The following is a 26,937-nucleotide window of genomic DNA, read 5'->3' on the forward strand; positions in this document are numbered from 1 at the left end:
TTAAGTCCGACATCGCTGGCGCCGCTGTGGCAACGATTGACGAAAACAAATCTTTCGTTTTGGAGAGTGATGCATCAGATCATGCGATAGCAGCGACTCTCTCCCGGGGGTGGAGGGGGCCTGGGGGGGGGGCGCCCTGTGGCTTTCTTTTCGTGAACTCTCACCTCCACGGAGCGGAGACATTCGTGTGTCGAAAAGGAAGCGTACGCGATCGTCGAGTTGATTCGGCGTTGGCGTCCCTATTTGCTCGGACGATGCTTCCAAATTATCACGGACCAACAGAGCGTAGCGTTTATGTACGACACCCTGCATGCTCAACGCATTATGAATGAGAAAATCACTCGCTGGCACATTGAACTCGCCGATTTCTGCTACACCATCAAATATCGCCCTGGGAGGGATAACCTGGTTGCCGACGCCTTATCGCGGCCGGCAACGTGTGCGGGCCTCATATCTTTGGAGGATCTGCATGCTTTGCACGACACTGTGCCATCCTGGGGTGACGCGTTTCGCTCATTTTGTGCGTTGTCGTAATCTGCCATACTCGGTTGAAGACATTCGCCAGGTCTGTCGCAACTGTACTGTATGTGCTGAACTCAAACCGTGTTTTTACAACCCTCCTATGGGGACACTGGTCAGAGCAACTAGGCCGTGGGAGAGATTGGCAATGGACTTCAAAGGGCCGCTGCCAGCATCACCGGCATCGAGTAACTCTCGTTAGCTGCTCACTATCGTTGATGAGTTCTCGAGATTCCCTTTCGCTTTCACGTGCGCAGATATGACGGCCGCCACGGTTATACGGTGTCTGCAGAACTTGTTTTCTATGTTTGGGAATCCGGCCTACGTGCATACCGATCGAGGTGCGGTGTTCCACGTCCCAGGAGGTGAGGAGCTTCTTACTTCAGCATAATGTCGCTTCTAGCTATACCACCCCATATAGACCACAGGCGAATGGGCAGGTCGAACGCTTCAATGGGATTATATGGAGAGCCGTCACGCTAAGCCTTAGGTCCCTCGGCCGGGGCCTAGATAAATGGGCCTGGTCGTTACCTGCGGCACTAAACTCAATCAGGACTTTACTGTGTATGGCCACCAACCAGACTCCTCACGAACGGATGTTTCATCACCCGAGGAGCTTGGGTAGTACCCGACCTTTACCTATTTGGCTTGCTGAGCCGGGGCCGGCCTACCTCAAACGTGTGGTTCGCAGGAGCAAGTATGATCCACTAGTGGATAAGGTGCAGGTACTCCAAGCTAATCCCGAGCATGCTCGTGTGTTGATGGCTGATGGACGCGAGTCCACTGTCTCCGAACGCCACCTGGCCCCTTGCGGGGACATCGACGAACCAATTTATGAGTCTATGGACTCTCCCGTGGCTCCGCTTATGGAGCATCTGCCGTCCATCTCGCCGCCAAATACACCCCTGCCTGTAGGCACTGTGGTGCCATCTCCGTCACCTGACTCAGGCGACTACTCCGACGCGGGGGACACCGGACTTGTGGATGTAGTACCCGGTAGTTTCCGGACCCATACTGGCAGGGAAATTCGTTGCCCCGATCGCTACGGATGGACCGACTGACATGTACTGACATCGCTGCTCTACTAATGCTGCTGCGTGCTTGATTCCCGCCTAGCGGAAGTGTAGTTCTAACGGCGGGTAGAATGTAATGAAAATGTATCTAAGTTGAACCCAGGTGTGATGCTTTCTCTAACCAGAGCGGTGTCTATAAGAACTCGGACGACCATCGCCGTGAGACACTCCTGTGACATTTAATCCATGACATGTAGACTCGGATGGTGCATATACATAGATTAATCTAGGCTTGCTTGCATTGATTGATATTACTGAACTATCTCCATGATTCCAGGATCCTGATATATATTGCATGATATATTCTTACAGGATGTTGCCAGAGATCAAATTGTCATTAAACCTACAACCAGGTCAAAGTTGTGGAACTCACTTTCATTACAAACACAAAAAGTCAAAACGACACATAAAACACAAAAAATAAGGGGAGCGGTAGACAAGATGGGGAGAGAGGGGGAAGGACACACACACAACATTTGAGAGTAGGGACATTGGGAGAAATGTGGGAGGGGGAGGGCTTGGGGGGAGGTGGGAGAGATATAAAACATATGAACACTGCAACGACTTCCAGGAAAGAAGTTGGAATTTCCCCAAAAAAAAATGTATCTGGCGTGAATTAGCGGGGGTAGAAAAGATCAAGGTTTTGGATGGGGGAAGATAAGAGATGGTGGTGAACAGCTGTTTTAAAGACCTGCATGGAGGAGTGGGATTGAAGGGAGTGGGGGAGTTTGTTCCAGAGGCGGGAGAAAAGGGGAATGAAAGAGTGAAGGTGAGCAGAGAGCCTAGATTTTGGCAGTTTATCCATAAGAGGGTTGCAGGCAGATCCTGTGTGACCTGAAGGAATATTGGGGGGACAGAGCACAGGCAAGGAGGGGGGAGCAAGGCCGGAGAGGAGTCGGTAGAAGACAGAAAGACCACCAACCTGCCTGCGGTGAGTGAGTGAAAGGCCCTGATTCATGCAGGCTTGGCGCGATTCATGCAGGCTGGCTGTATGAGTTCGTTTTAGCTCGGATTTGAATTTGTTTTTTGCTTTTCATGGAATGTTGGGGCTTGTGCAACTGCCGATAACTTCTAATTGGTCAAAATCAAACAGCCACTGACATACCCCGATGGTACTGGAACTGTGCATGCTATGTGCTGTGAATAAAGATGTGTGTCGGAGATGACCAGCAATGTGTGTGTGGATGTGTGTGGGTGCGTGTGTGTGTGGGTGTGGATGTGTGTGTGTATGTGTGTGTGTGTGTGTGTGTGTGTGTGTGTGTGCGTGTGTGTGTGTGTGTGTGTGTGTGTGTGTGTGTGTGTGTGTGGATGTGCGTGTCTGGGGAGGGGAGTATGCGCATTTCTCTCCTCCCCGTTGCCCACGCATCGATGCCTGTTGGCCACATTCACGCTTGCACAGCAAATGTGTAAATGTACAATATTTTACCGTGTTGATAAATATATTTGATTGAAAGTATAATCCTTTTTAATTAATGTTAAGAAATATATTAACCCAATGTGTACCATAGATTCAAAAAAAGTATTACGTGTAAGCCTTCCGGTTAAGGTATATATATTCCGGTCCATATATGTGTAAACTCGGATTTCTTTTTGTATTTTACATTTATTAATAAACCTTTAATCATGACATCTGATCATGTATTAATATTTGCATTTCATGTCAATATTCACGGATCGTCCCTTAGGAAATTCGAGAAACATCATTGGTCCTTCATGTCACGTGGTAGGCCATGTGATCACGTGAGCGATGACGTTTGAGCCCATTGAGTTAAATTTGCATAGTCGGGGAAGATGTCTTTTTGTGCTTTTGTTTATCTTTGCAAATCCGAGTCAATAGCTGTTTCCACGTTTATGTGGGAATTTCCCAAGAGGCGCGTTTTTGAGTATCAGGTAAATATCACCTTTGACTTTGTACTATATATTGTTTCAGATAATGGACTCATGTCGGTGTCATTACAGCAATTGGGAAGGAGAACGGCGGCCATTTTTTTGCCGCATTTATTGTCATGTCGCATTCTTTTATGATATACACATTAAATGCTGCACTTTGGAACTCGATGTGTATTGTCGGATTTAATGTGATTTGCTATTTTCATTGCGAAGTTGCGATTTGTGCCTTCAAGCAAAGCAAAGACTTTGTTTTATATTTTTTCATAAGTCACTGAGGTAAAGTCGTCTTTGCATGGTTCGAGCTTCGTTATATAAATTGAAATCATTATATAAATTATATAAAACTAGGACGTGCCCGTACGTGGGTGGCCGTTCCTTGCCAAAAAAAAAAAAAAAAATGTCTTCGCCCATGCATGCATGGGCGTGCCCATGGGCGTGCCCGTAAGTGCGTGATGTGACCGTACAATGAATGTATCGTCCCGACGCCGCAGCTCGGATGGCGCTGCAGTTAATCGGGCCTGTATCGGCAGAGTTATTATAAACGTGTACTACAATCGATCGTACCTTACAGCGTCTGCTCGCCACGTTCACGTCGTCACTATGACTATCCGTAAGTCCGGAAGTGACGTCCTCATTTGACTGTCCGGAAGGTCGCATATCGCAGTTACGATGAATCGCAAAGTAGTTTTAATTAGTTTTAAAACATAGTTTAACGCCAACATAGCGGCAACATAGTTTGCCAACGTGAAATAAATGAATACGCTCTCAAATGTGCCGTCCGAGGCAGAGTCTGTTCGCCACGTTCGGCACACGTGATAGCTCGCTGCTCTCTGACTGGTTGAATCGTTTTTTGGACATAGCTCGGTAACTACTTCTCCGATTAATATGAAACCTTGAAAAGGCACATCCTCAGGTCCCCAGCAATATACCTGGCAAGTTTCAAGTATATCGGACCCGTGGTTGTCGAGAAACAGCGGTCACAGACAAACAAACACACAGACACACAGAGATTACTGGAATTATAGATAGATGATATAATAATAATAAAATATGCAATTTGGTGTCTGTCTGTCTGACGATTTTTGACTGCAATACATTTGGTCGTTACTTATCCAATCTCAACCAAACTTGACAGGTAGACTAAGGATCACACAATGAAGGTGGTAGCGAATTAATTTGCCCCCTCCCCATGGGGGGTTTCCTCACCAATGGGGTTGTGTGTTGAGGTGTATATCCGTGTTAAGATAGCTTTATCATGGCGTTTTCCCAAGGCCGCTTCTAATAACAAAAGCTTAATATTATTATTATTTAAAAAAATAACACTGATAATATGTACCCCTCCCCAAGGGGTGTTTTCTCCTTGAACAAACGCTGGATCAACGTTTATAAATAGCTTATTGTGGTATTTCATGGAAGCACTGGTCCCTAGCAGAAATAAAAATATTATAAACCACAAACACGTATGATTACCTTTTAAAACTGTCACTAATGCTATTTAACACTAAACTGAAAGGAATTTGGAGGAATCCCGACATCTGTGAGGCAAATTTTACTTCCAGAGTGAGCGAAGATCTACTGTAATCTATATGCCCCACAAGAGTTAATAACATGACCCTTGCTGCCGCAAACGTGGCGTTTTTCGTGGCTGCCTTTTGAAACAGTCGCTCCTGCTGTTTTAACACAAAACTGAAAGGGAGGAAACTTAAGCCGTATGGCGAGTGCTCTACAAGAAACCTGGCAAGTGACCACACCTCCCCCCCCCCCCCCAATGTTCTTAAGGCTCGACCGTATATTTACTGTAATCTATATGTCCCAGAGAGGAATGACCCTTCATGTCACCGCAGTCAGTGAGGAACGGGTGTACTAGTTATATAAATTATAAAAATTGATATCATTATATAAATAGCTGAGGTAAACTCGTGTCGGCGTGGTTAGAGCGATTGCGTCCCATCTGTCGGCATTGTTTGGTGGATGTTAAGTTGGCTGTCCCGTCTGTTGCCATCAGTTGATGGAAGTTAAGCTGGCCGTCCCATCTGTCGGTATTATTTTCATCAGGATGAAATTTATTGAGCATCATCTGGGGATAAATTGATGGAGAAAAAAAAATAATCTGAAAGCAGGGTTGTATCAAAGTGGGGTTGTATCAAAGTGTGTCTGGTGAAAGCGGGGTTGCATCAAAGCAGGGTTGTATCAAAGGGTGTCTGATGAAAGTGGGGTTGCATCAAAGTAGGGTTGTATCAAAGCGTGTCTGATGAAAGTCGGGTTGCATCAAAGCAGGGTTGTATCAAAGCGTGTATCATGAAAGCAGGGTTGCATCAAAGCAGGGTTGTATCAAAGCGTGTCTGATGAAAGCGGGGTTGTATCAAAGTGGGGTTGTATCAAAGTGTGTCCAATGAAAGTGGGGTTGTATCAAAGTGTGGTTGTATCAAAGCGTGGTTGTATCAAAGCGGGGTCGTATCAAAGCGTGGTTGTTTCAAAGCGGGATTGTATCAAAGCGTGGTTGTATCAAAGCGGGGTTGTATCAAAGCGTGGTTGTATCAAAGCATGGTTGTTTCAAAACGTGGTTGTTTCAAAGCGGGATTGTATTAAAGCGTGGTTGTATCAAAGCATGGTTGTATCAAAGCATGGTTGTATCAAAGCGTGGTTGTATCAAAGCGTGGTTGTATCAAAGCATGGTTGTATCAAAGCGTGGTTGTATCAAAGCGTGGTTGTATCAAAGCGTGGTTGTATCAAAGCGTGGTTGCATCAAAGCGGGGTTGCATCAAAGCGGGGTTGTATCAAAGCGGGGTTGTATCAAAGCGGGGTTGTATCAAAGCGGGGTTGTATCAAAGCGGGGTTGTATCAAAGCGGGGTTGTATCAAAGTGGGGTTGTATCAAAGCGTGTCCAATGAAAGCGGAGGTTGTATCAAAGCGCGGTTGTATCCAGGTGGAGTTGCATCAAAGTGGGGTTGCATCAAAGTGGGGTTGCACCAAAGTGGAGTTGTATCAAAGCGGGGTTGTATCAAAGCGGGGTTGTATCAATGCAGGGTTGTATCAAATCAGGGTTGGATCAAATCAGGGTTGTATCCAAGCAGGGTGGAATCAAAGTGGGGTTGCATCAAAGTGGGGTTGCATCAAAGCGGGGTTGCATCAAAGCGGGGTTGCATCAATGCAGGGTTGTATCAATGCGGGGTTGCATCAATGCAGGGTTGCATCAAAGCGGGGTTGCATCAAAGCGGGGTTGCATCCAAGCGGGGTGGCATCAAAGCGGGGTGGCATCAAAGCGGGGTGGTATCAAAGCGGGGTGGTATCAAAGCGGGGTGGTGTCAAAGCGGGGTGGCGTCAAAGCGGGGTGGCGTCAAAGCGGGGTGGCGTCAAAGCGGGGTGGCGTCAAAGCGGGGTGGCGTCAAAGCGGGGTGGCGTCAAAGCGGGGTGGCGTCAAAGCGGGGTGGCGTCAAAGCGGGGTGGCGTCAAAGCGGGGTGGCGTCAAAGCGGGGTGGCATCAAAGCGGGGTGGTATCAAAGCGGGGTGGTATCAAAGCGGGGTTGCATCAAAGCGGGGTTGCATCAAAGCGGGGTTGCATCAAAGCGGGGTTGCATCAAAGCGGGGTTGCATCAAAGCGGGGTTGCATCAAAGCGGGGTTGCATCAAAGCGGGGTTGCATCAAAGCGGGGTTGCATCAAAACGAGGTTCCATCAAAGCGGGGTTGCATCAAAGCGGGGTTGCATCAAAGCGGGGTTGCATCAAAGCGGGGTTGCATCCAAGCGGGGTTGCATCAAAGCAGGGTTGCATCAAAGCAGGGTTGTAACAAAGCGTGTCCGATGAAAGCGGGGTTGTATGAAAGTGTGGTTGTATGAAAGCGGGATGACGGAGGAAACCGGTCATCACTTCTAGGTGTTATAAAGTGGCAGTTCTAGTTAGGTTATTATTATTATTATTATTTTCTCCACAAATTTATCCCTAGATGACGCTCAATAAATTTTATCCTGATCGGATGAAGTTTTGTGCTTGTGGAATTATGATGTCATAATGGAGGCACCTATGTCATCATCATTAACATATATTATTCCACATGGGGAGTTCTTTACAATGAGCCATGTCTCAATTTTGTCTACGCAGCGCTTTTGGAGATATAGAGGTACAATTTTTTTGGTTTTTCCAAGATGGCGCCCGTACCACGTGACCTATGACGTCATAATTATCACTAAAATTTCAACAGGAGGCAGCACACGTTTTTTGAAAACTTCCTGTTAATCGGACCAACGGTTGCAGAGAAAAGCTTACTTATTTGTGCGAACACACAGACAGACAGACAGATGAAAAATCACACATCGAGCGACACTTGGCAAAACAGAACAAAGTAGAATGGCCCTCAGTAGAGCATCCTTTTGCCCTCAAAAATAATTAGTGATTGAATTTAGTGACCTGATATGCAAATCGTCTTCAAATTTTAAGTTAATCGATGAAAATGGACAATTTTAGAAATTTGGCCTATGTTGACCTCAAAAATAGTTCGTGGTTGGTTTCAGTTGGCTGATATGCAAATCAAAATCGAATTTTAATTTTTGTTTTATTTTTTGCCAAGGAACAAACAAACGGATCCAAATGCAATATATGCTCTTCTCTGGGGAGGGTAATAACAAGCAATCAAATAACAAGAAGGCAAAGGCAGGAAATCAAACAACAATAAATCAAAGCAGGAAAAAAAGGCCATGATCAAATCCAAGTCAATAACAATAGATCAAAATAAGAATCAGAAACAGTCAAGAAAGCTCTGTGCACATTGCACATCACGTGCAGTGAATTTCACCTCCCTGTGCCTCGTATTCATTTAATTTTTTTTAACGCTTCTGTACAATGCCCTAGCGGCTCGGTTTGCAAGCCACTGTCTACAATTTCAATAGAAGAGACATAATTAGTCGTTTATGGAAAATATTTTTCGAGTTGGTGTTATCCTCAAAATAGACCATAGTGAACACAGATTCGTTTTAAAGATTGGCCTTCAAAACCTACCCTTATGAAGGGGGACAGACATCTGTACAAACACATAAACTGGCATTGTGTTTTATATGGTAGATGCTGAAGACTGCCACAAATTGTAATGTAATTACCAATTCCAGCACAAAGCCAGAGGTCTGCATTGGTAGCACAAGCGAATAAAAAAATTAGAATAAAATGGTTGGAGTTATCCGCCATGAAGGATCACAAGGTGCTGACCTTTCGAGCACCGCCGCAGAAGGCCTCTTCTGCTCCTCCGGAGGGTAAAACCGGAAACGTCAGTATCTTGTGATCCTTCATGATGGATAACTCCAACCATTTTATTCTTACAACAAATGTAAGCATCATAACCCACACTATATCTATATTATCTTCACGCCATGATGCAGCACAAGGCACAATTCATAGCTCTCTACCATTTCCTATCTTGGGTGAGATGATATGCTTCTTCCATTCTAATTCCAGCTCCCATTGGATATTTCTCCACTGTTTGCTGCAATTTAATTATTGGCCTGCCCACTAACCTACCACTGCCACACTATGTATATTGCAATGCCTAATTAAATATCTACATTGTCATATCCACGACTCATCGGTTGCAGTGTTTCCCCTATGATCCAGTGTTATATTCCAAACAAGGTGTGTTGCCTCGGTGACCTTTTCATTATCACCTCCTGAAAAATATGTGAATGTTGCTGCTGTGCTGGGCTTGTCCACAATCTCTCTCTCTCATGGCCATTAGCAATCACACAATTACCAATACAATGCTAAAAAAAAACGTTCATTTCCTTTTAATTCACATTGTATAAACTGTCCGATTGATCTATTATGATATAATGTCATGAGAATTATGAAAACGATAGAATTAGGTCACCTGCGCTTTATCTGTGCACATCGCAGGAATGAAAGCTCCCACACCTGTCAGCACCCCGTGGGAAATTGTGGGATCTGGTAGGAGTGCGATTTCATTAATCTTTAGCAATGCCTTTTCCATCAATACATTAACATGAAGGGCTTTTCACTTAAATGAGATCATTACTGTGATAATCATATACATCTTGCCAACCTTTTGGAGATATACCCCTTTTAGAGACATGCCTGCATGTGATTGGTAATTCATTTAAAACGTTGTTGTTCTGACGTCATTGCAATGCATGCATCGTGTGTTTTTGTTCCACACCACGTGGGCTAGGCTCGTGGAAGAATTTTACACATTTTAGTCTCAGCCTTCAGGACAGGCTGGAAGGTTTGAATCTCGACCCAGCTGTGTCACTATTATGCTTCACATGCGGGTCGAGGCATCATGCGCACCATCCATCGGAAGGATATTAAAGTGCATGACCAATCTGATCTTTGGAAGACTTTAAATATCCAAGGTGCTTTTCGTGAGAGGAGGCGAGCTATCGCCGGCACCCTGAACAAATTACAAATTCCTGCCTGTTTTAGCTGTTTGCTGCTGGGAAAGCAGCGGCAAACCACCCAGATGTTCGTGTAACCAATAGAATATAGAAAATATTTCACCTTATAGAACTAATATAAAATATAAATACCAAAAAATACTGAACTTGGTATGCCAGATACTGTGAAGAAAACTTGCAAAAATCACTCAATGACTTTCATGAGATTTGTAAAACAAAGGCATCACAGCACTTGCTTGCCATGTGTGATTCACAGAACCAGCAGAGCACGAGTGATTGTGTTATAAGTACGTGCAGACAAAACACAATCAACAGAACAAAGTTTGGAGTTACAAATGCAAAATGAAAAATAGAATGCCTTCAGTAATGTTGAGGCAATATCAATGCTGCCTGCTGCTTGCGCATTGAAGCTAGCACGAGCCATCCAGGCAACTCCGGTGTTGGAATTACGACAAATTGAAAACGACTCTTTTTGAAAGATATTTAATGAAAACGACATACCAGCTAAATTAAAGTAATTGAAAAATGGGTATTTAAAAAAAAAAAAATTTAAATATCGAAATAATTTAAAATTGAAATGTATTAAAATGAAAATTGCTTTTTTCATAAAAAAATTAAAATATATGAAAAAAAATAAACAGGCGAGGACTATTCCCTAGCAGCAGCAGAGCTCTATGTTGAAACAGAAAACCCCCATGTTGATCTCAATAGATGGTCTTGATTATGGCAAAATGAATCGCTCCACAGAAGGCAATTTCCTGCATTAATGCGAAAACATGGGACAGATGATGGCACGTGATGTTGCCAGGCAGCTGACAAGTCTTAAATATGAGTGTGGATACAGTCAGCAGCAGATACATCCCAATGTGAAAGTTACCTTTGGTCCCAACAACGCATAGCAAACGCAAAGCATGATACAACAAACAGAGAAAACCTTTTTAACTCAACTGGACGGTCATCACATACTGAACCCTCCGGCGTCCGTCGTCTGTCGTCCGTTAACTTTTCGACGTCCGTTAACACACTCCAGCGTCCACAAATATCAACCGATTCTGATCAAACTTGACATGCAGCATCCTTACCCCAAGGACCAGGTTGGTATTGCATTTCAGCCCGATCCGTTGAAAAATGGCGGACTTAGGCGACCATTTTGTTTTTGGTCATGAAAACGACGTTAACACTCCAGCGTCCACAAATATTAACAGATTTTGATCAAACTTAGAATGTTTAACCCTTACCACACGAGGTAGGTTGCTATTGCATTCCAACCCGATCCGTCACAAAATGGCCGCCATATTGTTTTCAGCTCCGAAACGACGTTAAGACTTTAACGTCCACAAATATTTATGGATTAGGATTATGGAATATTTCATTTATCTAACAACTGACCTACATTAAAGTTGTCCAGTCAGTTCAGTTGAGTTCTGATTCCCTGGAAGCTCTAGTTTTTTGGATACAAGATCGAGGCTCATGTAAGATCGAGCACATTAAACACACATTAACACATAAAACACAAAAAACATTAACGGACACATAAAACAATAAAGGGAGGGGGAGACAAGATGGGGAGGGAGAGGGAAGCACACAAGCACAACAGTAGAGAACAGAGACATCGAGAGATCTGTGGAAGGGAGAGGGTTGGGGGGGGGGGGGAGGGGTACACGATATAAAACAAATTGACACCACTAGGAATTTCAGGGATGAAGTCGGACATTGAAAGAGGTGGATTTGGGGTGTATTAATGGGGGTAGAAAAGATCAAGGTTTTGGATGGGGGTAGATAAGAGATGGTGGTGAACAGCTATTTTAAAGACCTGGAGGGAGGAGTGGGATTGAAGGGAGTGGGGGAGTTAGTTCCAGAGGCGGGAGAAAAGAGGAATGAAAGAGTGAAGGTGAGCAGAGAGCCTAGATTTTGGCAGTTTAACCATAAGAGGGTTGCTGGCAGTTCTTGTGCATCCTGCAGGAATATTTGGGGCACAGAGCACAGACAGAGCTGGGGGAGCTTGGCCACAGAGGAGTCAGTATAAGACAGAAACACCACCAACCTGCCTGCGGTGAGACAGTGAAATGCCTCAAGAATCAGCTTCATCGTGGGAGATTCCAATGATCCTGAAAGCTTCGGTTTCAACATCGTGAAGCCGAGCTAGGTGTGAGGCAGGAGCGCCAGCCCAGAGGGGAGAACAGTATTCCATCAGACCCATTCCAAAGCTTGAGACTTTTCTCAAACTTTAACAAAGGCAGATGAACACAGTCTGCCTTTATCTCCAGTGGAAATGATCAGAATGAATTAGTGTGGATATTTCCCAAATGTTTTCCCAAATTATCTCCAGTGGAAATAATTTCCCAAACAGGAAAACTAGATTTGTTATAGCAGGTAGTGATTAGAACAAGGTTTGCTGAGTGGAGCTAAAAGAAGCTGAATGGACAAAAACAAATTATGAAATTCAATTTTGAAGACATGATCATCGTCTTGTCCCATTTTCACTAATTGTGATACTCCCAGGCATTTTGAGTAAAATTTGGCAGAAACTATTTTTCTTTTTCCCCAAAGGATTTGTGGTTGCTGAATCCAAGTTGCTGAATTTGCTGTCTGCCAAGCTGAAAAAATTTATGGTTTTATTAGCAAAAATGCAAAATGTCTGCCAAAATCTAGATTTAAGGAAGGCCATCCTGGCATGCATTTCCATAGCAACTCTGCCAAAACACTTATGGGCACTTTTAATTTTGGGGTGATGAGTTTTTGTTGGAATGCCCAGTGACAGTGAAGCAAAGTTTGACTGTTATCCCACAATTCAAAATGGCCACCATATAAAATATAGAATACTAGCAGAAGTACCCGGCATTGCCGGGCGGGGGAGGGGAGGGGCGAGGGGAGGGGAGGGGAACGGGGGAGGGGAGAAGAGGGGGAGGGGGAGGGGGAGAGGGGAGAAGAGGGGGGGAGGGGAGGGGGAAAGGGAGGGGGAGGGGGAGGGGGGAAAGGGAGGGGGAGGGGGAAAAGGGAGGGGGAGGGGAGAAGGGGAGGGGGAGGGGAGAATGGGAGGGGGTAGAGTGGAGGGGGAAGGGATGGGGAGGGGGGAGGGGGAAGGGGGAGGGAAGGGGAGGGCCAGTCAACAATGACGTTGCAGTTCTCATGGTCGGAGAGCAGCACAACAATCGCGACATAGTCCTGCATATTCGCAACAGCACGAAGCGGATTTTGGAGACTCACCGATCCTGTGACGTCCTCCAGTACCGGCGTTGCCGGGCGGGGGAAGGGAGACCCGTACATTCCCAACCCGTACATTCGCTCTCTCGACTCAAGCTCACTCGGACAAAAGCCTCGCACAAATTACACCGTGAAGGCCCAATGGTCATGTCTCTGCCACAAATCACGGGCGCACTGAATTGAAAATATATAGAACGCTCATACTCTGTGAAAAGTGAAGCCGCCGTGTCGCCATCTTGGGCAGCACGACTCGACCAACTCGCTTCGCGGATCTCGTTTTGTGCGGCAATAAACTGCTCCAATCGGTTACAGAAGGGTTGTGGAAAGACGTTTCACAGCTGTTTCAAAGACATTTAATTCATATCGCACAAAATCGATACAAAACACGATCGCATAAAAGGTGAAAAAACGTGTGACGTGTGACGGGATGGAACATCACGTGATCGCTCTGAGCGAATCAGTCTGGCGGCGGGAATGGAACATCACGTGATCGCTCTGAGCGAATCAGCGCGCTGCTCTGGAACCGGCTGAGATTAGCGGGTACTTCGCTGAAATGCGCTGAGGTAAATATGAATAAAAAATATGGATCGTCAAATATTTTGAGTTCGGCCATGTTTGTCCCAGGCTCAATGGCCATGTCTATGCCAAATATCAAGCACGTAAGCCTCTCCGTTTAGGAGTCTATCGGTAACATTACACACACACACACAAACTGTGTTTTATATGTATAGATAAATAATAAATAAATATATTAAAATAGAATATAAATCATCAGGCTGAGATATGGTTGCTGCGTAAATGTACTCCTTGATGGAATAAAATCTCCTTTTTTTAAATAAAAATGATTAATTTAGCATGGTTTGTATATATGATGATTGGCTAACATTTCCCATTTGAATTTATTACTAAATAATTATTTTATTGCACTAAATGATGTGCATGCACATCATGTTACACAATCTACCATATAAAACACAATGTGTGTTTGTTCGATTTTGCAAGTATATTGGTCGGTTGTGTTTGTGATTCTGTCAGTCTGTCTGTTTGTTTGTCTGTTTGTCACTGGCCTACAGGTCACAATTCCAAACCGATCGTCACGAAACTTCACCAGGTTGTATAGGTCGTCCCAAATGAGAAGCGTATTGTTTTTGGGGTCAAAGGTCATCTGGAGGTCAAATTTCTAAAATCGCCATTTAAAATCTGATTGACTTGAAAATTGAAGAGCATTTGTATATTGTCACTAAATTGGGAATTAAACTATTTTTGAGGTCAAAAGGTCAAAGGTTAACTCAAGGTCAAATTTTCAAAATCATCAATTTTCATCTGAAAAGCCATCAATTTTCCAACCGATTGACTTGAAAATTGAACAGCATTTGCATATCGAGTCACTAAATTGGGAAACATACTAATTTTGAGGTCAAAAGGTGAAAGGTCAACTCAAGGTCAAACTTCCAAAATCATTAATTTTCATCTGAAAAGCTGTCAATTTTCAACCGATTGACTTGAAAATTGAACAGCATTTGTATATTGAGTCACTAAATTGGGAAACATACTATTTTTGAGGTCAAAAGGTCAAAGGTCAACTCGATGTCAAATTTCAAAATCATCAATTTTCATCTAAAAAGCCATCAATTTTCAACCGATTGACTTGAAAATTGAACAGCATTTGCATATTGAGTCACTAAATTGGGAAATATACTATTTTTGGTCAAAAGGTCAAATGCCAACTCGAGGTAAAACTTCCAAAATCATCAATTTTCATCTGAAAACCCATCAATTTTCATCCGATTGACTTGAAAATAGAACAGCATTTGCGTATTGCCTCACTGAATTGGGAAACCAACAAATTTTGAGGTCAAAATGTCAAAGGTCAACTGAAGGTCAAACTTCCAAAATCATCACTTTTAATCTGAAAAACCGTCAATTTTCATCCGATTGACTTGAAAATTGAACAGCTTTTGCACATTGTGTCACTAAATAGGAAAACCAACTATTTTTGAGGGCAAAAGGTCAAAGGTCAAATTTCCTCATATTTAAATTTAAAGGCAAAAAATTAAACCTCATAGTATAGAAAAAGAAGTTCCAAATGGTGTAGAGAAAAGACATTTGTGGCAAAGGGAAGGGTGCCAAGTTGTACAGTTGCAGAATTATCATCACATGCATAAACTTGTCAGGCGGATATGTGATAGGTCCCGACGGCCATCTGTAATTTGCATACAGGTCGGTGATTAAACCAGGTGGATGTTCACATGGATGTTGTTTAAAACCACGTGGATGTTTAAAACCGCCACGAGGTGGATATGTCATCGGTCCTTTCGTCCATCTGTAAGAGGGATGAGGGGTCAAGGGGACTAAACAGAAGGGTATTAAAGCGAATTCAAACTTACAGGTTTAAAGCCAATGTCTTTCAAAAACTTTGGCAAAATACCAATGTCTTTTCGTCGACACGTCTTTCAAAAACATTGGATTTTTAACAATAAATAAATAGGTCGGGGGAAGAGAAGAGATCAGAGCTGCAAAAGCGGTAAAATAATTTAAAAGGATTATTGAAGGTTAAAATGAACTCAACGTGCCCTCGGGGGAACACACAAGGACATTTTTACTAAGGAAGAATAAATTATCGCTCATATGCAAACGTGGAACACAGCAGGAGATTAATGGGACAGATTAGAGATCCCTAGACCTGTCCGCAGAGCTGAGCTGTGCGGAAACACCATCAAGCAGACGAAGTGGTGTAGTGCTAAACCTAGAGGTACTGCTCTGCAAAAATGTCGGCTGTTTCGTCATCACCAAGTTTGTTTTTAACAGGACACTATATCATTTGAGTCTCCAAAATGAGTGATTAATGAAATACACACATTTTACCATGATAAACAAAAGCTTCAGAATTCCAATAAAAAGTCAGCTCAGTTATTCTTATACTCTCTAACGAACTATCTACTATAAATAGATGTTGTGTGTGTGTGTGTGTGTGTGTGTGTGCGTGTGTGTGTGTCATACTTTTTGTGTCTATTATTTACGTACTCTTGAAATGTACCTTTTAACCCTTTAGAGTTCAGACTGCTGAAATGCTTTAGACCTTGGACAACCCTTCAACACTTGAGACCCAAAAGCCTAAGGACCCAAAAGCCCTTAATGGCCCAAAAGCCCCCAAGGACCCAAAAAAAAATTGATGACACAAAAGTCCTCGAGAACCCAAAATACCCAGATGACCCAAAAGTCCTTAAATGACCCAAAAGTCCCCGAGGACCCAAAAGTCCCTGAGGAGCCAAAAGATCCAAAGACCCAGAGGACCCAAAAGACCCCCATGAGTTCCGAAGGCAGGTATGCTACAAGACCATGAAGACCAATGAAAATTTGGTACAACGGACCAACCTTGGTTAAGTCCTTGGTGTCCTTGCGTTTTATACCTATCCTTCCTCCCCCAGGCCCTCTCCCTCCCACACATCTCCCGATGTCCCTGCTCTCAAATGTTGTGTTTGTGTGCACTTCCTCCCCTTCTCTCCCCATCTTGTCGACCGCTCCCCTTTTTATATGCTTTGCTTGCTTGTTTGTTTGATTTCTTTTCTTTGATAAATGTTAGCTCTTTCACGAGCCTCGACTCTGTATACAAAAAAAAAAAAAAAAAAAAAAAAAAAAAACGGGTCCCCCAGTATATTTAAATAAAGAAGTTTTTTTATTTAGTACCTTATGGTAAGGGCTGACAGGATGGCCTAGAGATGTGCACACGCACCTCGAACCTGTCAATCCTGGGTTAGAATCCCGACCCAGCTAAAAACTGTCATCCCGGTATTTCCCAGGTAGGGAGATTCATCAGCGTGTGCACCGGCCCTCGGATGGACATTAAACTGGACATCCTGTCGACCTGTATGAGTTATTCCGTTGTTTTTTCACATTACCTGGTGTCTTTCCTGGAGTTGACGAAAGAAGATAAAGCTTTGGGGCCGGATAAACATCCGGGAGTGTTGAAGGAGATGGCAGGGCAGGTAACCATTATGTTAACATATCGACGTCATGCCTGTCTGTGCTGCTAACATGAGCCCGTGTCATTGATGTATTATAGGGCTACCTTTGCTCGTACCACGTGATGATCGCCATTTAGATTGTTCAGAGGAACAGCAGCCACGTCACTGATCCACCCAATCCCAGACTTCACCTGGTTGGAGGCATCCAGAATTTTTCATACCTTCAGGTCTTCCAGTGCGTAAATACTTTTTGTATCCACAAGATAATTCACTAAATCTGGATATTAAATGGTTCAAAGTCTGTCTCGCTTCTGGACCTTGTTGTATTGATGACCCAAAAGGCTGCCTCTTCTCGCAGCTGAGTTAAGCTGCACCTTGGATGGATTGAAGAGCCGAAGCGCAAAGTCCTGAGGAGACGTGAAATATCGGGTGATCGAGACAGGCGGGAAAATCTCCACAACGCGATCTCTGAGGTACTGCAGTCTTCACGCAGTGCAGCATTCTCCTCACAGCTGCTTCTCCTCACAGCTGCTTCTCCTCACAGCTGCTTCTCCTCACAGCTGCTCATCCTCACGGCTGCTCATCCTCATGGCCGCTTCTCCTCACAGCTGCTTCTCCTCACTGCTGCTTCTCCTCACAGCTGCTTCTCCTCACAGCTGCTTCTCCTCACGGCTGCTTATCCTCACGGCTGCTTATCCTTACGGCTGCTTATCCTCATGGCTGCTTATCCTCATGTCATGTATGCAGTGCAAATGTTCACCATTGTATCCCTACACCGGGACCGGGTTGTATCCCTACGCCAGAGCTCGGATGGCGCTGCTGTTAATCGGGCCTTGATCGGCAGAGTGAATAAACGCGTACGACAATTGATCGCAGTTTGTCGAGATACTTTACATGGCGACGAAGGTAAACATCTAGACCATGACATCTTTCGGCCATATCGATGAATTCGACCCTCATGAGGGGGATTTTGACACGTATTCTGAGCGGTTGTCTTTCTATTTCGAGGCGAACGGCATTGCGACCGAAGGCCGGATGAAGGCCGTCTTCCTGTCCGTTTGCGGAGGTGAGACGTTCACACTTGTTAAAAACCTGATTCGGCCTCGGACAATCCAGGAGCTCACGTATGCAGAGCTCAAGGCCGCTTTGAAGGAACATTGCAACCCATCTCCTTCAGTCATCCTGTGTCGGTTTAATTTTTACATGTGCAGACAGCAGCAAGGTCAGTCGATCGCAGACTTCATTGCACACCTCAAAAAACTGTCACATCTGTGTGAGTTTGGGGACACGATCGATGACATGCTTCGTGATTTGCTGGTGGTTGGCATGTCCGATGACCGCACTCGTAGACGCCTGCTTGCTGAGAGAAGACTGACGTTCCAAAATGCCAGAGGCACCGCCATTTCCATGGAAAGTGCTGAACGCAACGCTACAAGCATCGGTGCCACTCGCTCATCTGGTACCAGCCCTGCTGTGAATCGGTTGGATCATGTTCAGCCACAACGTTGGAACAAGGCTCCTCGTCAGAAGCCAGTGCAGTCTCAAACCCACAACAACTGTTTTCGGTGCAACGGAAAGCACCCTCCGGAGACGTGTCGGTTCAAAGATGCCACCTGCCATTTCTGTTCGAAAACTGGCCATATTGCTCCAGCTTGCATCACTCGCAAATCGGGAAAAGGAAAAGCTGCTGACAAGATTCATCAGTTTATCGGTTCGGAGGAACCCGAGCTTGACCAGGTGAGCTCTGTTTCCGACAACTCAGAATCGTATGACCTGCTTCATATTGATTCTCACCATAGGCGGGACCCTCTTCTTGCCAATGTTGTCGTCAACAATCGACCATTGCAAATGGAGGTCGACACTGGTGCGGCCGTCTCGCTCATCAGCCATGCTGTTTTCACAAACCTGTGGAGTGATGCTGACCGACCCCATCTGAAACCTACTACCTATGGACTCTCCACCTATACAGGTGAGAAGATTGTTCCCTGCGGTACATGTGATGTCACGGTGGGCTACGATAACCGTGAGTTTCACCTACCCCTGATCGTCATTCCTGGAAAGGGCCCTTCCTTACTCGGCAGGAGCTGGTTGAGCATAATTCGACTGAAGTGGGAAAGCATTCATCAACTCCGGGCAGCCAACGTTTCTCCTACCGCAGCATACACACTCAAAAATGTGCTGGATACGTACCCGGATGTCTTCAAGGATGAGCTTGGAACCTTGAAAGGACATACGGCTAAACTCAGGGTTGACCGGGATGCCAATCCTATATTTTGCAGGGCTCGCCCAGTCCCTTTCGCCCTGCGTGAGCGGATTGACAAGGAACTGGATCATCTTGAAAATCTGGGGATCATCGAGCAAATCCAGTATGCCGAATGGGCGGCGCCCATCGTTCCGGTCATAAAATCGGACCAGTCCATCCGCATATGTGGAGATTATAAAATGACCGTGAACAGGTGTTCTTCATTGGATAAATATCCAATCCCGAGGATCGAAGACCTCTATGCTCGTCTCACGGGAGGCAAGACTTTTACGAAACTCGATCTCAAATCCGCCTATCTACAGCTCTGCTTGGACGAGAATTCGAAACAGTATCTTACCATCAACACGCATCGTGGGTTGTATAGGTACCACCGACTTAGTTTTGGAGTGAAATCTGCACCTGGAATTTATCAGCGTGTCATGGACAGTTTGTTTGCCGCCAAACGCAACGTCGTTTGTTACCAGGATGATATTCTGGTTACTGGTCGTACGGACGCGGAACATCTACAGAACCTGGAGAGAGTTCTGAAGAAGATTTCGGACTCCGGCCTACGTTTGCGTCGAGACAAGTGCAAGTTTATGGTGCCATCAGTCACGTACCTGGGTCATACAATTGATGCCGAGGGTCTAAACCCGACAGATGAGAAAGTCCGAGCTATCAAGGATGCTCCTTCTCCACGAGATGTGACCGAATTGAAGTCATACCTCGGTTTGCTTCAGTTCTATGGTCGTTACATCCCGAATGTGACCGACGTTTTGGGCCCCCTTTATTGGCTTTTGAGGAAAGGAGTCTCCTGGAGCTGGGGGTCTACTGAACAATCAGCATTCCAGACCTCTAAGGATCTGCTCAAATCGTCCAATGTTCTCGTTCATTTTGATCCAGAGAAGGATCTTGTGCTGACATGCGATGCCTGTCGGTATGGAGTGGGGAGTGTATTATCGCACGTGATGCCTGATGGTACGGAAAGACCGGTTGCATTTGCATCCAGAACGTTGTCCCCGGCAGAGAAAAACTATTCCCAACTTGACAAGGAAGGATTGGGAATCGTTTTCGGCGTCGGCAAATTTCGCCAGTACCTTCTTGGACATCATTTCACGATTCGCACTGATCACAAGCCGCTGATCAGTCTGTTTGGTCCAACTAAGGCGACATCTGACACACTACCGCCCAGGATCATCCGCTGGTTCCTGTTTCTCGCTGCTTATGACTACACCATATGTTATAAGCCCGGTTCGTCTATCACAAATGCAGATGCCATGAGTCGGTTACCCCTTCCAGAATCCGTTGATGATTCGCCTACACCAGGATCCATTATCGCACTGATGGATCATCTGGAAGATTGTGCTGTCGATTCCGGCCAGATCCGCACTCATACTCGACGAGACCCCGTTCTGTCCAGAACTGTCCAGGCTGTACAGCTTGGATGGCATTTGCTACCTGAGGGTGACCCAGATTTTGCGGCTTTTAAAGCACGTAAAAACGAACTCAGCGTGGAAAATGGTTGCCTACTCTGGGGATGTCGTGTCGTGATCCCGAAAAATCTGCGTTCCAGGGTCATGGATGAAATCCATGACTGTCACCCCGGGATTGTGAAGATGAAGTCACTTGCCAGAAACTATGTGTGGTGGCCGAATCTTGATGCTGATATCGAACATCATGTTCGACATTGTTACCCCTGCCAGAGCACCCGGAATACACCTGCGAAAGCGCCACTGCATCCCTGGGAATGGCCCAGCGAACCGTGGCATCGCCTACATCTCGATTATGCCGGGCCTATTAATGGCAGCATGATTCTAATAATTACGGACGCGCACACAAAATGGATTGATGCCTATGTGACGCGTGGTACTACGTCAGCCATTGTCATCGAAAGACTCAGACGCTGTTTCGCCACTCATGGTCTGCCCAGGATGATCGTGAGTGATAACGGTTCGTGTTTTTCCAGTACCGAGTTTGCCAAGTTCACACGTCGGAACGGCATCAAACATAAGTTTGTCAGCCCACATCACCAGGCTTAAAATGGCTTGGCCGAACGATCCGTGGGAATCATCAAATCCGGATTGCAGAAACTTCAGGAGGGAACCCTGGAAACAAAGCTGTCTCGTCTCCTGTTCAAATACCGCATCACGCCACAATCAACAACCGGTGCAGCTCCGTCTGAGTTATTGATGAAACGACACTTGAGATCGACACTTGACAATCTCAAACCAGACATATCATCAAATGTTTATCAGAGCCAGCTTAATCAAAAGTTGGTGCACGATAAGACGTCCAACAGTCGATGTATCAACATTGGAGATCCAGTGTTTGCCCGAAATTTTGGTGCAGGTGCGACGTGGCTACCGGGAGACATCATCGAGAAGCCAGGTCCACTGTCCAGTGTGATTTGCCTGCAGGACGGCCGCGAAATTCGTCGACATCAGGACCACATAACCTACCGTCACTGTGAGTCGATGGAGCCTGTAGCATCGTCACAGTCAGGACAACAGTTCGACCCGCCACTGCCGGAGATCGTCGTGGCCGCTCCAGCCGGCTCGGATGCCCCGAAAACCTCTGCAAACGCTACACCCTTCGTGGAGACCAAAGGAATCACCTCGGACTCTGTATCCACTGGTACACCGCGACCCAAAGGAATCACCTCGGACTCTGTATCCACTGGTACACCGCGACGCTCAATGCGTGAGAGAAAAGCACCCGACCGGTTGAATCTTTGAAGATGTTTTTTTTTCACGTTGACACATGTTCTATTTTCACGTATTTTCATTATTCTCATAACCGTTTGCACACATATTTTCACATGGTTTGGAAATGTTGCTTTTGAAATGTCAATTCTGGAAATCTAGCACGTATTGCTCTTGGTAATTTTGGACTTAAAGGGGAGGATGTCATGTATGCAGTGCAAATGTTCACCATTGTATCCCTACACCGGGACCGGGTTGTATCCCTACGCCAGAGCTCGGATGGCGCTGCTGTGAATCGGGCCTTGATCGGCAGAGTGAATAAACGCGTACGACAATTGATCGCAGTTTGTCGAAATACTTTACACCTCATGGCTGCCTCTTCTCGCAGCTGAGTTAAGCTGCGTCTCGGAAGGATTGAGGAGCCACAGGGCACAGAGTCCTGAGCAGATCTGAAATAGAAGGTGATCTCCACAGGCGGAAAAATCTCCTCAACGCGATCTCTGAGGTACTGCAGTCTTCACGCAGCACGGCATTCTTCTCACGGCTGCTCATCCTCATGGCCGCTTCTCCTCACAGCTGCTTCTCCTCACAGCTGCTTCTCCTCACAGCTGCTTCTCCTCACAGCTGCTTCTCCTCACGGCTGCTTTTCCTCACGGCTGCTTCTCCTCATGGCTGCTTATCCCCACAGCTGCTTCTCCTCATGGCTGCTTCTCCTCATGGCTGCTCATCCTCACGGCTGCTCATCCTCACTGCCGCTTCTCCTCGTACCTGAGTTAAGCTGCACCTCGGATGGATTGAGGAGCCGCACGGCACAGAGTCTTGAGCAGATCTGAAATAGAAGGTGATCTCCACAGGCGGGAAATTCTCAACTTGATCTCTGAGGTATGGCAGTCTTCTCCACACTGGTGGCACTACTCACAGCTGGAACTACTCACTGCTGGCACTACTCACAGCTGGAACTACTCACCGCTGGCACTACTCACCGCTGGCACTACTCACCACTGGCACTACACACCGCTGGCACTACTCACAGCTGGAACTACTCACCGCTGCTTCTCCACACTGCTGGAACTACTCACCGCTTCTTCTCCACACAGCTGGAACTACTCACCACTGCTTCTTCACACAGCTGGAACTACTCACCGCTTCTTCTCCACACAGCTGGAACTACTCACCACTGCTTCTTCATACAGCTGGCACTACTCACCGCTGCTTCTCATACTGTTGGCTCTTTTCACAGCTGCCACGACTCACCACTGCTTCTCACACTGCTGGCATGACTCACCACTGCTTCTCATACTGTTGGCTCTTTTCACAGCTGCCATGACTCACCGCTCCTTCTCACACTGCTGGCTCTTTTCACAGCTGCCACTACTCACCACTGCTTCTCACACTGCTGGCACTACTCACCACTGCTTCTCACACTGGTGGCACTACTCACCACTGCTTCTCACACTGGTGGAACTACTCACCGCTGCTTCTCCACACTGCTGGAACTACTCACCGCTGCTTCTCCACACAGCTGGAACTACTCACCGCTGCTTCTCCACACAGCTGGAAATACTCACTGCTGCTTCTCCACACAGCTGGCACTACTCACCGCTGCTTCTCCACACTGCTGGTACTACTCACCGCTTCTTCTCCACACAGCTGGCACTACTCACCGCTGTTTCTCACACTGCTGGCTCTTTTCACAGCTGGAACTACTCACCGCTGCTTCTCCACACTGCTGGCACTACTCACTGCTGCTTCTCCACACTGCTGGCACTACTCACCACTGCTTCTCCACACAGCTGGCACTACTCACCACTTCTTCTCCACACAGCTGGCACTACTCACCGATACTTCTCCACACTGCTGGCACTACTCACCGCTGCTTCTCCACACTGCTGGCTCTTTTCACACCTGCTTCTCCACACTGCAGGCTCTTCCCCCAGCTGGTTCTCCACACTGCTGGCTCTTCTCCTGGCTGGTTCTCCGCAATGCTGGCTCTTCTGACATCTGGTTCTCCACACAGCTGGCACTACTCAGAGCTGGTTCTCCACACTGCTGGCTCTTTTCACAGCTGGCACTACTCAGAGCTGGTTCTCCACACTGCTGGCTCTTTTCACAGCTGGCACTACACAGAGCTGGTTCTCCGCACTGCTGGCTCTTCTCACACCTGGTTCTCCACACTGCTGGCTCTTCTCACAGCTGGTTCTCCACACTGCTGGCTCTTTTCACAGCTGGTTCCCTGCACGGCTGGGTCTTCTCAGCTGGTTCTCCACACTGCTGGCTCTTTACACAGCTGGCACTACTCAGAGCTGGTTCTTCACACTGCTGGCTCTTTTCACAGCTGGTGCAAGCTGCTCCTCTTGCTGTGAGGTCCAGGTGCCTTGATAATTACATGGTTTAAATGCCTGATTAAAAGTGCCTATTATACCTTGTTATAATGCAATTTTCAAGTCAAAACTACTTCTAAATAACGTTTCTATTTATTGGCAATAACGTAAATGTTGTTTTATATAATACAATGCCTCGTACTAAGAAGCAGAGTTTTGAAGAAAAAAAAAGCAAGTAAAAATGGCTCAAAGGTTGAAGCGCTTAAACCAAAATGATGAGCAAACCAAAGATCGACTGTCTAAGGTTAAAATACACATGCAACAAATATGTGCAGCGGAGCTCCCTGAGCAAACCAAAGATCGACTGTCTAACTCTAAAGATAAACAAACTAAAAAATGGAAACGCACAGCAGAGCTCCCTGAACAAACCAAAGATCGACTGTCTAAGGTTCAAATACACATGGAACAAATAGTGCAGCACAGCTCCCTGAACAAACCAAAGATTGACTGTCTAAAGATAAACAAACTAAAAAATGGAAATGTGCAGTAGAGCTGCCTGAGCAAACCAAAGAAAGTTGCTCAAAAGATAAACAAACTAAAAAATAGGAATGTGCAGCAGCGCTGCCTGAGCAAATCAAAGAAAGACGCTCAAAAGATAATCTCACTAAGAAATGTAAACTTACACTGGAACTCCATGAGCAGAAAGAACAAAGGAAAGAAAAAGGCATAAAAGTAATGAAACAAATACGATTACAAGAAACACCAGAACAATTTGCCGTGAGAAAACAACAAGTCAAATTCCGAATGAATTTACGTCATATTAAAAAGCAAACGTTAATTCCAAAATTTGACAAAGTAATTTCTGATTTTCTCATAAAAGATGCTGCTGACTACGTGTGTTGCTCATGCCACCGCCTCATGTACAGAGTTTCTGTTTTGCTTTTTTTTTTAAACAGCTATAATAAAGCTCCTGTAGATCTTTTAAATAATATATTGCACTTATCTAAAAGTTCTTTAGGTGGAATAGAGTGGCTCTGCAAAACATGTCATTTGACATTGAAAAGAGGAAAGATGCCAGGACACGCCAAATGTAACAAAATGACACTGAAACCACAACCAATTAAGGAAAGACCTTAATTCTTTGGAATTACGACTAATATCACAACGGATCCCTTTCATGAAAATAGTTGGTCTTCCACGTGACAAACAACATGGAATCCATGGACCTGCTCTCAAAGTCCCTGCCAAGCTCAACGTGTCCCTGCCTTCTTAATCTCAGATCGTATAGATGAAATTGAAGAGAAAAATGGCGTACAGGTCACACTGCCTGTACGATTATGTAAGACCAGAAAAGGTACTAGCAGCATTGAGATGGCTGAAGCTGCACAACCCACTCTATGCAGACATTGCTATCAAGGAAAACTGGTGTGATGACTGTAAGGGTGACGATCCTGAGATGTACCATGCGATGACCAATGACGACCCTACAATAGATATTACTGAAAAGGAATTTCAGGGCCATTCTTCATGCCATGGAGATATTCAGAGCAGGGAAATCGTTCTCGTTGAAAGACGTATGATGAAGGCATGAAAACACTAGAAAATATGGCAAAATATCAAAAAATGGCAATTGTGGATGTGCCTAAGGATGGAAACTGTTTGTTTGCTTCTATATGTTATCATCTTTGCAAACTCGGTCTTTTCAAAGGAACTGCAATTGAGTTACGTGGAAAACTTGCAAAATTTATGAAAGACAATCCAAATTGCACCAGTGATGGAATGCAGTACCGAGATTTCCTCTCAGCACGTGTACAGTCAAATAATGTATTTAATGCAGATACTGAACAGCCGAGTGATGAAGACGAAGCCATTAATTTGATAGACGATGTGGAAACAAAAAGAAATTCGATGGGTAAAATATTTGGATAATTTAGAATCAGGACTTCAATGGGGTGAACATCTTGCTGTTAAAGCTTTGGCTGAACTGTTCCAAATGAATGTACATATTACTGCTACCGAGAATTCTAACATGGATCCAATCTATCCAATGCATGGTGCAGGCAATAATGACGTATATGTCAGACTTATTCAGCAGTACCACTACGTTGCATTGACCAAAGTGCTCCTGAACCAATTGAAACTGACAATGCATTCCATAACACAAGCAATTACAGTCATGCTGTAAATGTTGACGATCAGATGTCTGGTGATGACAGTGACGAGGAAATGAGAGAAGACAATGATTCATTTGATAAGGCTTGTCGAATATCCAGAATGCCTTATGAAACAAGCTTGGTTCAAACCGATCTCGATTTTACTGACGAGGAAATTTCTTTGGCACCAGCAGAGGGTGAAAAACCTTTACCATTGCCAGCTGATCCACATTTTGAAGAATTATCGAACCCAGAAAAATACCCAGATGGGAAAAATGGCCTATTGACTGAGAGGAAGAAGCAAATTGGTATACGAAAGTATTTTAACCAGCGTTTGCTTGATGTAGATGGAAGATTTGCCAAATCAATAGAATATCTCTTCTGTGCACAATATGCCACAGAAAGCAAACAAGTTCATGGGAACATCAACCATTATGTTTTCCGAAGAATCAATACAAGACAACTTGGAGGAAA

This window comes from Myxine glutinosa, chromosome 1 (assembly GCF_964187855.1).
Source record: "Myxine glutinosa chromosome 1, kmMyxGlut1.1, whole genome shotgun sequence".
NCBI classification, from domain to species: domain Eukaryota; kingdom Metazoa; phylum Chordata; class Myxini; order Myxiniformes; family Myxinidae; genus Myxine; species Myxine glutinosa.